Source organism: Macaca fascicularis, chromosome 11, assembly GCF_037993035.2.
Source record: "Macaca fascicularis isolate 582-1 chromosome 11, T2T-MFA8v1.1".
NCBI classification, from domain to species: domain Eukaryota; kingdom Metazoa; phylum Chordata; class Mammalia; order Primates; family Cercopithecidae; genus Macaca; species Macaca fascicularis.
The window spans coordinates 21,914,857-21,929,270 of record NC_088385.1 but is presented as its reverse complement, the minus strand read 5'-3'; the positions used below and the strand labels follow the sequence as shown (position 1 = coordinate 21,929,270).

General features: G+C 41.3%; 1 pseudogene; it reads left to right on the top strand.

The window, feature by feature from the left end:
• The first annotated feature begins 3,510 nt into the window (after window positions 1–3,510).
• Window positions 3,511–3,848, top strand: LOC102124706 (BLOC-1-related complex subunit 8 pseudogene; annotated as a pseudogene).
• Window positions 3,849–14,414: the final 10,566 nt, after the last annotated feature.

The following is a 14,414-nucleotide window of genomic DNA, read 5'->3' as shown; positions in this document are numbered from 1 at the left end:
AAAAAACTAGCCGGGCGAGGTGGCGGGCGCCTGTAGTCCCAGCTACTCAGGAGGCTGAGGCAGGAGAATGGCGCAAACCCGGGAGGCGGAGCTTGCAGTGAGCTGAGATCCGGCCACTGCACTCCAGCCCGGGCTACAGAGCAAGACTCCGTCTCAAAAAAAAAAAAAAAAAAAAAGAAATTGGACAAACCACAGGAGTGTGCTGCCTAAAAGAGGACTTTTTTCATTAAACATGGTCATTCCTTTATTCTAAAAATCCCATATTCTTTTCTTTCTTTCTTTCTTTCTTTTTTTTTTTTTTTTTTTTTTTTTTTGAGACAGAGTCTCACTCTGTTGCCCAGGCTGGAGTATAGTAGCAAGATCTTGGCTCACTGCAAACTACGCCTCCCTGGTTCACTCTATTTTCCTGCCTCAGCCTCCTGAGTGGCTGGGACTACAGGCGCCCATCCTCATGCCCTGCTAATTTTTTTGTATTTTTAGTAGAGACGGGGTTTCACCGTGTTAGTCAGTATGGTCTCAATCTCCTGACCTTGTGATCAGCCCGCCTCGGCCTCCCAAAGTGCTGGGATTACAGGCGTGAGCCACCTCGCGGGGCTGCCTGGCTTATTTTTGTACTTTTTGTAGAGACAGGGTTTCACCATGTTACCCAGACTGATCTTGAACTCCTGGGCTCAACTCGCCTGTTACCCAGGCTGGTCTCAAACTCACCTCAGCCTCCCAAAGTGCTGAGGTCACAGGAGTGAGCCACCATGCCTGGTCCCATACTGTCTAATTCTAGAAAATATTCTGAAAATTTTTATTCACTACTGGTCTCCTGGGAATTCTTTGAAACCCACACAATTCCTATAGTATTTGTTTTAACAAGCTACTTGACTAACTTTGTTACAATACAGTTAGCATGAGCTTATGCCTTAGGAATTGTATCTGTGTTAGATTACTCTCCCTGTTTTCCCTGCCTGTCTGTCAAAAAGCAAAAACAAAACAAACAACAAAAAGTCCCTTTTTAGCATCAGTGTATCTTTCTTCTCCTCTCTCCCTAGCCATCAGAGCTCATGATCCTTTTGGACTGAGTATAGTTTTATCTCATCTCCAATTTTACTTTTTTTTCCCTCGCTTTACTTCAGTACCAATGTAATCCTAAGGACTGCTGGTGAACTTTGCCAAATCCCCGTTTTAAACCACACATCTAGAGAATATAGAAGAAAAGAAATTTGCTTTAAAACTTGTTGCTGTTTTGTTTTGGAAGTGGCAGCTCAAAGTAGACTCAATAAATTAATGTTATTTTTCTACTTAAAATTAACTCAAGGAGAACTTTTTCAGGGATAAGTGATGCTCACTAAGTAGAAGATGATAAACAGAAAAGGGGCCTATAGAACAATGATCTATCCAATCATACAAAAACTTCAGAACCTTATGTTTATTTCAAATCTCTCTCTTTTTTTTCCTTTTTTTTTTTTTTTTTCTTTTTTTTTATTTGGAGACAGGGTCTCACTTTGTCACCCAGACTGGAGTGCAGTGGTACGATCTCAGCTTACTGCAGCCTCAACCTCTCCGGCTCAAGCAATCCTTCTGCCTCAGTCCCTCAAGTAGCTGCAACTACAGGCATGCACCACCATGCCTTGCTAATTTTGTATTTTTTGCAGAGACAGGGTTTCATCATGTTGCCCAGGCTGGTCTCCAACCCCTGAGCTCAAACCATCCACCCACCTTGGCCTCCCAAAGAGCTAGGATTACAGGCATGAGCCACCGTACCTGGCCCGGATCTCATTATTAAGAGAACAGATTGAAAAAATTGAGAGGTATTGGTAAGATTTTTAACAAATAGGCCTATGCAGCAATGGTAGCTAATTATATAAATAAAGACTATAATAAAAGTGTGAGAAAATGAAACACTGAAGATATAAACACTCAAAGAAATAATTTATTTAGCCTTATTCTTTGATAGGTAAGAACAAAGGAATAGTCATCAAAAGAGAAAATGGAAGACACATCAGGACCGTGGATTCTATGCCAGCATACCAACTTCAGAAAGTGACGTCAGGGAAAGATTTTACATTGATGCATGTTTGAAGTTGGGAGGAAGGAGAGCATGAGGAACAGATATATTCTTACTATCTTTGTTATCTCCTGGATGGAATGTTATTTGATTATAGCAATCTCCTCTTACCACATCCCAATCTTTAGCCCGAAATATTATGAAGAACCTGCTTTTTCCTGTAAAATGATTATGATTAACTAAAACTTGTGCTACATTTTACATATTGATAGTATACATTCCTGCATAGCATAGCATAGCATAGCATAGCAGAATTCAGACTTTCTTAACTTAGCAATCAAGAAAAAGATTCTGTCACATAAAAAATAGGAACACATGCCAGGCATGACGGCACAAGCGTGTAGTCCCAGTTTTTTAGGAAGTTGAGGCGGGAGGATCACTTGAGCCCAGGAATTTGAGGCTGTAGTGAGCTATCATGGTGCTACTACACTTCAGCCTAGGCGACAGAGTGACTCTGTCTCTAAAAATAAAATACATAATAAAAACACTGGTTCTTCAAAAAGTTAAATATAGAATTACCACATGATCCAGCAATTTTGCTTTACTTCTAGGTGTATACCCAGAAGGACTGAAAACAGGGACTCAAACATACCTGTACATCAATGTTCAGAGCAGCATTATTCACAGCAGGCAAAAGGAAAACAACCCAAATGTCCACTGATAGACGAGTGGATAGACAAAATGTGATCTATACATAGAATAAAATGATATTCCATAGAATGGAATAGAATTCAGCCTTAAAAAGGAGTGAAATTGTGATACTTGCTACCACATGGATGAACCTTAAAAACATGATGCTGGCCGGGCGCAGTGGCTCACGCTTGTCACCCCAGCACTTTGGGAGGCCGAGGTGGGCGGATCACGAGGTCAGGAGATCAAGATCATCCTGGCTAACACCGTGAAACCTCGTCTCTACTAAAAACACAAAATAATTAGCCGGGTGTGGTGGCGGGCGCCTGTAGTCCCAGCTACTCGGAAGGCTGAGGTAGGAGAATGGCGTGAACCTGGGAGGCGGAGCTTGCAGTGAGCTGAGATCGCGCCACGGCACTCCAGCCTGGGCGACAGAGCGAGACTCCGTCTCAAAACAAACAAACAAAAACAAACAAAACCAAAAAACAAAATACACACACACAACCATGATGCTAAGTGAAATATGCAAGATTGTACGATTCCACTTATAAGAGGTAAATGGAATAGTCAAATTCATAGAGACAGAAAATATAATAGAGGTTAGCTGGGGCTGGAGAAGAGTGGAATGTGGAGTTACTGTTTGATGGGTAAAGTTTCTGTTTGGGATGATAAAAATACTTCTGGAAACGGTTGGTGGTGATGGTTGCACAACATGGCGAATGTACTTAATGCCGTTGAATTGAACACTTAAAAACGGCTGAAACAGAAATTTTGTGCTGTTTATTTTACCATGTTTAAAACATATATTAAAAAATAAAGAGGCCGCGGTCGCTATGGAGGAACCGGAGATGCAGCTCAAGGGGAAGAAAGTCACGGACACATTCACTGAGAGCATCTGCGTCCTGGCGAATGAGCCGTCGGTGGCCCTGTACCGGCTGCAGGAGCACGTGCGCCGCTCCCTTCCGGAGCTGGCTCGGCACAAGGCAGCCATGCAGCGTTGGGAGGTGCAGAGCCAGGGAGCCATCTACACCGCGGAGTACGACCGCAGCGCCGTGAAGAAGCTGGTGGACAGCAGCGTCTACTTCCGCAGCGTGGAACTCTGCTCAAACAGGCCATCAGCATTCGAGACCATATGAATGCCAGTGCCCAGGGCCACCGGTAGCCGCTGGGACCGCCCGCCCCCGCTGCCACTCTCAGCCGCAGGGACTGTCTCTCAGCTGCGCTGGGAACCGCTGCTTCTCGCTTATTCGAAAACTCTTTCCTCTTGTCAAAAAAATTAATTTTAAAAAATAATAAAGATACGCCGGGCACGGTGGCTCATTTCTGTAATCCCAGCACTTTGGGAGGCCGAGGCAGGTGGATCGCTTGAAGTCAGGAGTTCGAGACCAGCCTGGCCAACATGGTGAAATCCTGTCTCTACTAAAATACAAAAATTAGCTGGGCTTGGTGGCAGGTGCCTGTAATCCTAGTTACTCGTGAGTTTGAGGCAGGAGAATCGCTTGAACCTGGGAGGCAGAGGTTGCAGTGAGCCAGAATCATGCGGCTACACTCCAGCCTGGGCAGCAGAGCAAGACTCCATCTCAAAAAATAAATAAATAAAAACACTAACAGTATTTAACCACCACAGAAATTTTTTAAAATGCCATAGCTTCATACCAGAAATTGCCCTTGTTTTCAAACGTGCATTATAGTTTATATTTCTAAGCATAAATTTAATTTTAGTTTTATGTGTTTTTTAAACTTTGAGATAGACTGTTGAACACTCTGCAAGGGACAAATGTTTCATGCTGTTAACCAAATAAAGCTAAGCAGAGTTCTTATTAAGCTAATTTTTAAAAACTCTCCACTGTATAGCATACAGCCTTTTTCAAATGCAAATGACTCCAGACCTCTTAGTAATTCCTTGGTCCAGTGTTCCTCCGGACACTGTAGACTATTGTTAACCAGTCACCTTCACAATATAATTTGAGGATTCGCCACCACGACTGATTGATTGATAATCTTATTCCTTGTTGTTTGTTCATCATTTTATTCTTTCTATAATTTATGGATCAATCTAACATTTATTTATTGAGTACCAACATTGTGCTAATCACTATTCTATTCTAAGCGCCATTCAATGTCTTGGTAAGCTTCCTATGCCTAGACATGTGTAATCTAAAGTACTTTCTGTTTACTATTATCCCTGAGCTTGTCCAATCAAAGGCCCCATTTCACATGGATCCATCTCACCTTTTGTATAAAACACGTGGGAGGAGGGGCTTCTTAGTTGGGATTGGCAGGGTCTAGCTTTGGAAGGAATATCCTCTCTTCACCCACTGTTCGCAAACCTTTTCTCCTGGGCCCTCAAGCAATGGGGCGTTCGCTTTTTCAAGCAGCGCCACAGGTTCATACCACAAAACTCTCTCTACTTTCCATTTAAGTGGATCTGGGGCATCTGGGCCGGAAACGTGGGATATACTGTTCTTTGGGACTTCTCTCTCTCTGGAATCCTGTTTTCCCAAGAGAGGAATCTCCTTGGCTATTGTGACCCAGAGGCTTACTCATTTATTCACAGAAGTATACAGAGTATCTTCTAGAACCTGTACTTTTTCTTTTCTTTCTTTCTTTCTCTTTCTTTCTCTCTTTCTCTCTTTCTTTCTCTCTTTCTCTCTTTCTTTCTCTCTCTCTCTCTCTTTCTTTCTTTCTTTCTTTCTCTTTCTTTTTAGATGAGTCTTGGTCTGTCACCCAGGCTTGAGTGCGGGGGCATAATCTCAGCTCACAGCAACCTCCACCTCCTGGGTTCAAGCGATTCTCCTGCCTCAGCTATCCCAGTTGCTGAGATAACAGGTGCAGGCCACCACACCCAGCTAATTTTTGTATTTTTAGTAGAGACGAGGTTTCGCCATCTTGGCCAGGCTGGTCTTGAACTCCTGACCTCGTGATCCACCCCCCCCACAGTCTCCCAAAGTGCTGGGATTACAGGCGTGAGCCACCTTGCTCAGCCTAGAACTTGTAATTTTTTTTTTTTTTAACCAGGTCCTAGAAATATAAAAATGAATACATTTTTTTCCTTGACTAGAAAAACTAGGCACATATCAGCCTAACAAAAATTCACTGTGATAATAATATGCTATTAGCAACAGCTGAGTTACAGCAATTCCAAATACCTACTGAATGCTCATTATTTGCCAAAAATTGTTCTAAGTACATTACACGTGTTATCTTGTTATATATCCATAACACACTTATGAGATTGTTACTTACATTCTTCCATTTTATAGATAAAGGAACAGGGCGCAGGTCCACAGTTACACCACTAAGAAATGGCATAGCTGGGATTTGCACCCAAGCAGTTTGGCTCCAGAGTTGGCACTGTTAGTCACTATTCTATGATGCGTCTCTAGTGTTAGCATAAGGCAGTAGAGGAGAGGCCTCTCCTTTGAAAATCACAACATAAGTGCTACTTGAGCTGGGTCTTGATGGTTGAGTCATATTTCATTAAGTAGCAGGTAGACGTATGTATGAGGAGGGTGGAGGAGGAATGGAGGGAGGGATTGCTGCACATATGGTTGTATAAGTTGTGCACAATGATGCCCAGCTAAGAAAATGCAGACAGGGGGCCGGAATCTATAGCCCCTCTGCTCACTGGGCTGTGGATCCTGGGATGGCACTTCACCACCTGGGGGAAAGGATGCAATTTGCATAAAGGTACTATATATTGCTCTTTCCATCTGGGTTCTGGAGTCATCTTGTGGGATGGATAAACTGTAGAAAATGTAAACTAGAAAAATTGAATTTAAAGGCTTTTTTGTGTTTGTCTTCCAATTCTTGTCTCATAATTCTAGCACTTCAGTACCAAGTGTCATCAACGCTGCCTTCCTGTCATAACTGGGCCTGCCTGCCCTTTAAAATACCCCCCGTTTCAAAATTAATTCTTCCTTCTCCCTAACCATGAGAACATTTACACATTTTATTTATTTATTTTTATTAATTTTTTTTTTTTTTTTCCTCAGAGACAGGATCTCATTTGTGGCTCAGGCTGGAGTACCGCGGCACAATCATAGCTCACTGTAGTCTCAAAGTCCTGGGCTCAAGCGATCCTCCCACCTCAGCTTCCTGAGTAGCTGGGACTATAGGCACACACCCCTGGCTAACTTTTTTTTTTTTTCCGTAGATACAGGGTTCCTTTCGTTACGTTGCCCAGGCTGGTCTTGAACTCTTGTATTCAAGCCATTCTCCCACTTCTACCTCCTAAAGTGCTGGGATTACAGGCCTGAGCCACTGCTTCCAGCCTATTTATTTATCTTTGAGAGACCAGAGTCTCTGTGACTCAGGCTTGAATGCAGTGGTGCAATCATAGCTCACTATAGCCTTGAACTCCTGGACAACTTCTGCCTCAGCCTCCCAAATAGCTATGCTACTACACAACAGTCCCACGTTTTAAAATATAGCTTGGAACTGACTGGTTTCTTCATAGTTTATGTTAAGGTATGAATGACATAATTTTCCTTAAAATGCCAAAAAGAGATGGTTTAATGAATAAAAAGAACATCCAGGTAGTAAAGTTTTAGGCAGGGGAAGATGTTTTTGGAGAGAAGGAACAATTAGCTTGTGGGTAAAATTCAAATGCCCAGCTACCTGTGTTCTGTTTAGGTTCGAGAACCTTGCAATGTAGTTCTCTTACTTGGCCTCTCCTTACAACTAACCTTGGAAATACACTACCAAGTGTATGTTTTAGATCGTCTCTCTTGCCCCTCCTTCAGGTCCCCTGTCAGTTCTGTTTCTTTGTTGTTCTGGGGGTTGGGCCATTGCTCCGTTGACAATGACAACTGTCCCTAGCTTACATATCCATGGATCCTTTCCCTAGATCCACACCAGTTAAAGTCATCTCCAGGCCTAGCCATGTCCCAGTTTGGGTAGATGGACCCAGACCACAATGATTTCTTGAATACTCACCATGATGACCTGTCTCACCCAATGAGCTAATATTAATTTAATGTAAACACCACATTAAATAGGGTTGTGTGTAGGTTGCTGTCCATAGCAATATAGTAAGGTGGTTGTTCTGGGAAGCCCAGAAATATTCTGTTGGCTTCCTCTCTCTTAAAGGTCTTCTTTTAAAATGCAAATACTACAAGTGTGAATAGCACTTTCAAGTAGTTTACAGTGAGGTGTTAGTGACTTTTTTGATGGCCTTTTTTTTCCTCTGGAGGAATTTAGCCAGGGAGATTAGAGAATGGGACAAGGGAGATAAAAGAAAAGGAGAAAGAAAGAGACAAGGAAAAGGAAGAAGAGGAATAAACATTATTGAAATTGAATTATGCCTAATGTCTAACTTTATCCTGTGGATACTTTTTACTTTGGGGACAACATTTTAGAATAACACCTAGGGAATGTACATTACTCGTTAACTATACTTCTAAGGAAACCAAGGAGACCTATGCAGGTTTCCAAATATACAATGTCAGAAGTACTGATCCAGACATCTCATTGTATTTGAGGCAAACTTTCCTACTTGGTAAATAAGAAACAAGTTTCCTATTCATCTATTTCACGGACCCTGTGAATTCTTTAAAATTTACAAAAAAATAAAAACTTTTTCTCGAAGCGTGACAACATTATATATGCCTTTGGACATGCTTGATATGAGAAATGTATTTCCGCTGAGCTATCTAAAGAAAAAAAAATATCTTATAAAAACAGGCAAGGTATCTCACAGAACTCAAGGGCAAGAAATGCAGCCACATTCCTCAAGGGACTGGAACTAAGGACTGAAAAGTTGTCAGTGACTGAGGCAACACTTGGGATATTTTTCCTTTTCCTGAAACTTCCCCACTTCCCCACTACACTTTCACCATAGTTGTTAATTTTTGTTATCTCTATGTTTCTACTCCTTTTTGCAGAATAGCTTTCTTAACTCCACTTTTATATGGCGCATCATGTATGGTTGCCAGATTTAGCAAGCAAAAATACAGCAGGCCTGTATTTTATTTGGCAACTCTAAAATCATGCCAATCCAGAGCCCTCATTTCCTGAGTCTTGCTGACCCATAACCCAGAGCTCATTTACAAGACTCTCTGTTTCCTTATTCAAAAGGCAGGAGGATTAATCTAATTACTCCAGCTTGGGCCACTGTCCAGCCCTGATCACAAATTATGTTGCTGGAATTAGTGACAATGAGAGTTACAGGGCCCATCTCTTAGGTGGGAAGCATTCTTAGAAAAGGGAAAAGTGCTGATAATTCAGCTCAAAATGTTGCTGACTACATATAAATGTAGGCCCTAAATAAACATTGCTATACATACAGAAGTTGCTTTTGCAAGCTTCTTGAAGTCACAGACTATTGGTCTTTGTATGTCCTGGTGCCTGGCATCTGGTGCTCTATACCTATTGGTGAAATGCATTAAACAGGACAAATTTCAAAAATTATTCTATTAATCTGAATATCTGAAAATGGGGAGGGAAACCAAGGCAACTTACCAGAAGTGGTGTTCTAAGTGGCTGACCATGTTGCTTTTAGTGAATAGTACAATAAGGAATCAAATGGGGACCTGCCATCAAGAGTCACTGAAAAGCTCAGTGACTTAAAAATAGCTTAAATATTTTATCCTCAGCCCATTTTACCAAACAGATATCTTTTAGAAGATAAAAACATTACTCCAGCAAGATTAATGTATTAGCCAATCACTAAGAGGATAATTATTTTATTAAAATTTCAGATTAAATGCTCCTCTCTTAATAAACATTTAAAAAAAAAAACCTTTTATAATGGGCCATTGCTCTTTTATTTTCTTTCTTCTTTTTAGGCTGTTCATAACATTCTTTACATAATGATTAATGCTTTCTTTCAGGTTCCTTAATGCATAGTAGTAGCTAGTGACTTTTTACTTATTACCTATTACTTGTATGATGCTAAGTAAAGATGAGATAAAGCAGTTTGTCAGGCTGGGCACGGTGGCTCACGCCTGTAATCCCAGCACTTTGGGAGGCCGAGGCGGGTGGATCACGAGGTCAGGAGACCGAGACCATCCTGGCTAACATGATGAAACCCTGTCTCTACTAAAAAATACAAAAAATTAGCCGGGCGTGGTGGCAGGCGCCTATAGTCCCAGCTTCTTGGGAGGCTGAGGCAGGAGAATGGTGTGAACCCAGGAACCAGAGCTTGCAGTGAGCCGAGATTGCGCCACTGCACTCCAGCCTGGGCGACAGAGCAAGACTCTCTCTCAAAAAAAACAAAAAACAAAAAACAAAAAAACCGTTTGTCTTAGCAACATCTACAGCAGTGATGGCTAAAAGTCATGGCACCATAATTTACTTGTTATGGGAGACAGAACATGGAAAGAAGAAGTTAAAGTAGGGTCACATGATCTGGGCTTGAAGACACATGATTTAGGTTTAAATCTCAGCTCTACTTGTAACTCACTGTGATGTCTTAGGTATTTCACAACCTCTCTGAGTCTTGGTTTCTACAAAGCAAAGATAAGTATGGCTGCACAGGCCACCTGCCAGGGTCATTAATCAAATGAGATAATGTAGGTGAAAGTGTTTTGTAAACTATAAAACACTTCACAGACAAGGTTTTCCTTATTGTTATTGTCCAATAAAAGATGCTTATAAGTCATATTAAGTTCTAAGAAAAAATAGCATTACTACATTGATGGCTACTATGAGCTAGAGGTACAAGCTATAAAGATAGAATTATTCAAAGAAAAATAAATATGTACTATCTTTTTTTTTTTTTTGAGACAGAGTCTCGCTCTATCGCCCAGGCTGGAGTGCAGTGGAGTGATCTTGGCTCACTGCAGCTTCTTCTCCCAGGTTCAAGTGATTCTCCTGCCTCAGCCTCCCGAGTAGCTGGGATTACAGGTGCCTGCCACCATGCCCAGCTAATTTTTGTATTTTTTGTAGAGATGGGGTTTCACCATGTTGGCCAGGTTAGTCTTGAACTCCTGACCTCAGTTGATCTGCCCACCTTGGCCTCCCAAAGTGTTGGGATTACAGGTGTGAGCCACTGCACCCAGCCTGTACTATCTTTAAGGACAAAATTTTCCTACTGCTTATTATTTTTTAATGTATAAAATGAACAGAGAGCACACTAGGCTTGAGAGAAACATGAGCCCCTAAAACAACAAAAAATGTGGGTAACAAAGCCTAAATGATTTTGGGCTTTAACAACGGTCTGCATTGATAAGGGTAGGAGTCTTCGAAACCTCCCCTGTTTAATTTATATGCCTGTGCCACTGTCTCATCCCATATCCTCATTTTTGTTGGAATCTCCAGACAGAAGGCAGGGCATAGGTGTTTGTACATCCTCTGCCCTACATAGAAATATCAGTATCTACTTTCTTCTTATTTCATTTTTCTCCGTGATCTTAAGCCTCCCTACTTAGAGAAAATGAGAACTAGCTCTTCCTCACAAACGATGGGAGACCGGTGGAAAAGCAAAGGTTTCTCTACTGCTGAAAGCTCCTTTCTTCTTATAATGAGTGTGGAACATATTGGTTTTGTCTGTGGTGATTTTCAGACCCTAACTTGGCCTGGTACACATTGGTGCCCAATAAACAATTATTGAATAAACAAATTGATTGACCATCACTTGCCTGAATTATTATATTCTCAAGATGGGATATCAATATCTTTTTGCTAATTAATCCATTTAACTATATAAAGAGGATATTACCAGGACTTTGACCTTGGAGTTGCCTATGGATGCAATTCCTCAATATACACTAGTTGTGGAACAGAATACTATTATTAAATCAAATACTTATGACTTGCCTTACTTGGGAAACACTTGTAAATATCCATTTTGAATATTGATAAGGCAATGTCTTTTGTATTACAGGTTTTATTATTTTTTATCATTTAAAACGTTAAAGTCAGTTGAATTCATGTCTAACCAAACTGAACTGAATTTCAAGTCTATGCTGTTAAGTATGATTAATATTTACAAAGGAAAAGAAAGCAGGCTCTTTCCAGGCAAGTTTTATGTTTACAAGTTGTGGAAAGATTGCCTATTTTAACCAGTGGAATTGATCTTGGTGTGATGAACTTTTAAAACAAGATGGACTATGGCCAGTTAGACCCAGAGACACAGAAAATGAATTATAAAAACAAAATATAGGAAAGATAGAGTTGCATTGATGGGCGGCTTTTAATAAAAAATTTAAGCACTAATATTTTTCTATTAATTTTGTTAGATTCATGCATGAATTTTGTACTTGGAGCATTTGAACGAGTTAATATATCAGGTTTGTTCATCTACTTACTGCAGAAGCTGTAATTGCTTGTCATTTTATAGTGCTTTATTTGTTTCACGCTATTGTTTACCATCGCTATCAAGGTTTATAGAATTCTGCCCTTGTTTATAGTGTCCATTTTCTTTCCTTATTCTTGCCAGAAAAACAATTAGCTGCACCTTGTTGCTGTCCTCTGTGCCTCTTCTCTTGCTTACGTCCCAAGTTTCTGCCTAACTGGTTGGGGGAATACTTCTGGGCTTGCCACTGTAATTTGTTTAATCAGGTCCAGGTCATGGGAACAGAGCAATGATTCTGAGAATGATTTGCCCTCAGCTGAGGTCTGGCCACCCTAGAGAACAGACTTCACGTTATGGGAACAACAGCATCCTGTTTCAAAGCAGGGGACACGTAGCCCTGAGAAATCATTTGGGGAAAATAATTTGAAAATTAACCTGAAAATGGGGGATGCTGGAACAGAATACCTGCTATGCCTGAATGGCAATTACCATTGGTCATATACTTTGCCTCAATTGTCTGGCCTTAGTTAAAATGATTATTTTTTTTGTTGCTTCTATTTCATAAGCAAGCACATTCATACATCAGTCAAATCTTCCCTTTTGGATACCACTGAAACTTTTCCTGTATTATAATTAAATTATAATTATTAATTCATTTATCAAAATACAATTTCTCTAGTAGAGAACTAGATATAACAATTACAAAAAGTTATATTATAGGCCAGACATGGTGGCCCATGCCTGTAATCCCGGCCCTCTGGGATGCCGAGGTGGGCGAATTACTTGAGCTCAGGGGTTCGAGACCAGCCTGGGCAACATGGCAAAAACTGGTCTCCACAAAAACTACAAAAATTACCTAGGCATGGTGGCACATGCCTGTAGTCCCAGCTACTTGTGGGGCTAAGGCAGGAGGATGGCTTAAGCCCGGGAGGTCAAGGCTGCAGTGAGCTGCGATTGTGCCACTGCACTTCAGCCAGGGTGACAAAGTGAGACCCTGTCTCCAAAAAAATAAAATAAAAATTTAAAAATGTTGTCTTATCAACCCGCCTTATTAATCAGAAGAAAAAGAAAGAAAAAAATGTTATAATAAGTGGAACATTTTGACATTCTCTAAAGATGTCCCGGGGTAGTAAAGGCAGACCACTAGAATAATGGTACAGTAACATAATAGCTCTATTCTCATTCTACCCCCGTGTTTGCTCACATATACAGTAGACTTAGTAATTGCATAAATGTCTTTAGCCTCAACGTGCTACAAGGGTTTTGTAAAATTATATCTGAGAAGCACTTTTGTTCCATTTGGAACTTTCCCATGGAAAGTAATTAAAGTTTCCTTTTTTCCCCCACAAACTTTTTCTGAAAGTATTATTTGCTGACCCCAAAAGGATTTGGGAAACAATAATGGATATTTACTTAAAGTGAATGCTGTGGAACATGTGAATAAAAACAAACTGTTGGGCTATGGTAATATGCTTTGGATATTACAATTTTAAATATGCTTCTGTTGGGCACAGTGGTTCACATCTGTAATCCCAGCATTTTAGGAGGATGAAGGGAGAAGATGGTTTGAGTCCAGGAGCTGGCAAGCAGCCTGGGCAACATAGTGAGCCCTCCATCTCTACAAAAAAAAATTTTTTTTAATTAACCAGATAGGCTGGGTACGGTGGCTCACGCCTGTAATCTCAGCACTCTGGGAGGCCGAGGCCGGCGGATCACGAGGTCAAGAGATCGAGACTATACTGGTGAATATGGTGAAACCCCGTCTCTACTAAAAATACAAAAATTAGCTGGGCGTGGTGGTGCACACCTCTAGTCCCAGCTACTCGGGAGGTTGAGGCAAGAGAATCGCTTGAACCTGGGAGGTGGAGGTTGCAGTGAGCCCAGGTCATACCACTGCACTCCAGCTTGATGACAGAGCAAGACTCTGTCTCAAAAGAAAAAAAAGAAAAAAAATTAGCCAGGTGTGGTGGCACTCACCTGTAGTCCCAGCTCTTGGGAGGCTGAGATAAGAGGATCCTTGAGCCCAGGAGTCCAAGGTTACAGTGAGCTATGATTGTGCCATTGTACTCCAGCCTGGGTGACAGAGCAAGACCTTGTCTGGAAAACAAACAAACAAACAAAAAAGCTGCTTATTTTCAGTTCAAAATACTATTAAAATAAACTTTGTGGCCAGGTGAGGTGGCTCACGCCTGTAATTCCAGCACTTTGGGAGGCTGAGGTGGGCGGATCACGGGGTCAGGAGATCGAGACCATCCTGGCAACATGGTGAAACCCTGTCTCTACTAAAATACAAAAAAATTAAACAGATGTGATGGCACGCACCTACAGTCCCAGCTACATGGGAGGGTGAGGCAGGAGAATTGCTTGAACCCGGGAGGTGGAGGTTGCAGTGAGCTGAGATCGTGCCACTGCACTCCAGCCTGGGCGACAGAGCAAGACCCCATCTCAAAACAAAAAACAAAAACAAAAACAAAAAACAAAAAACTTTGC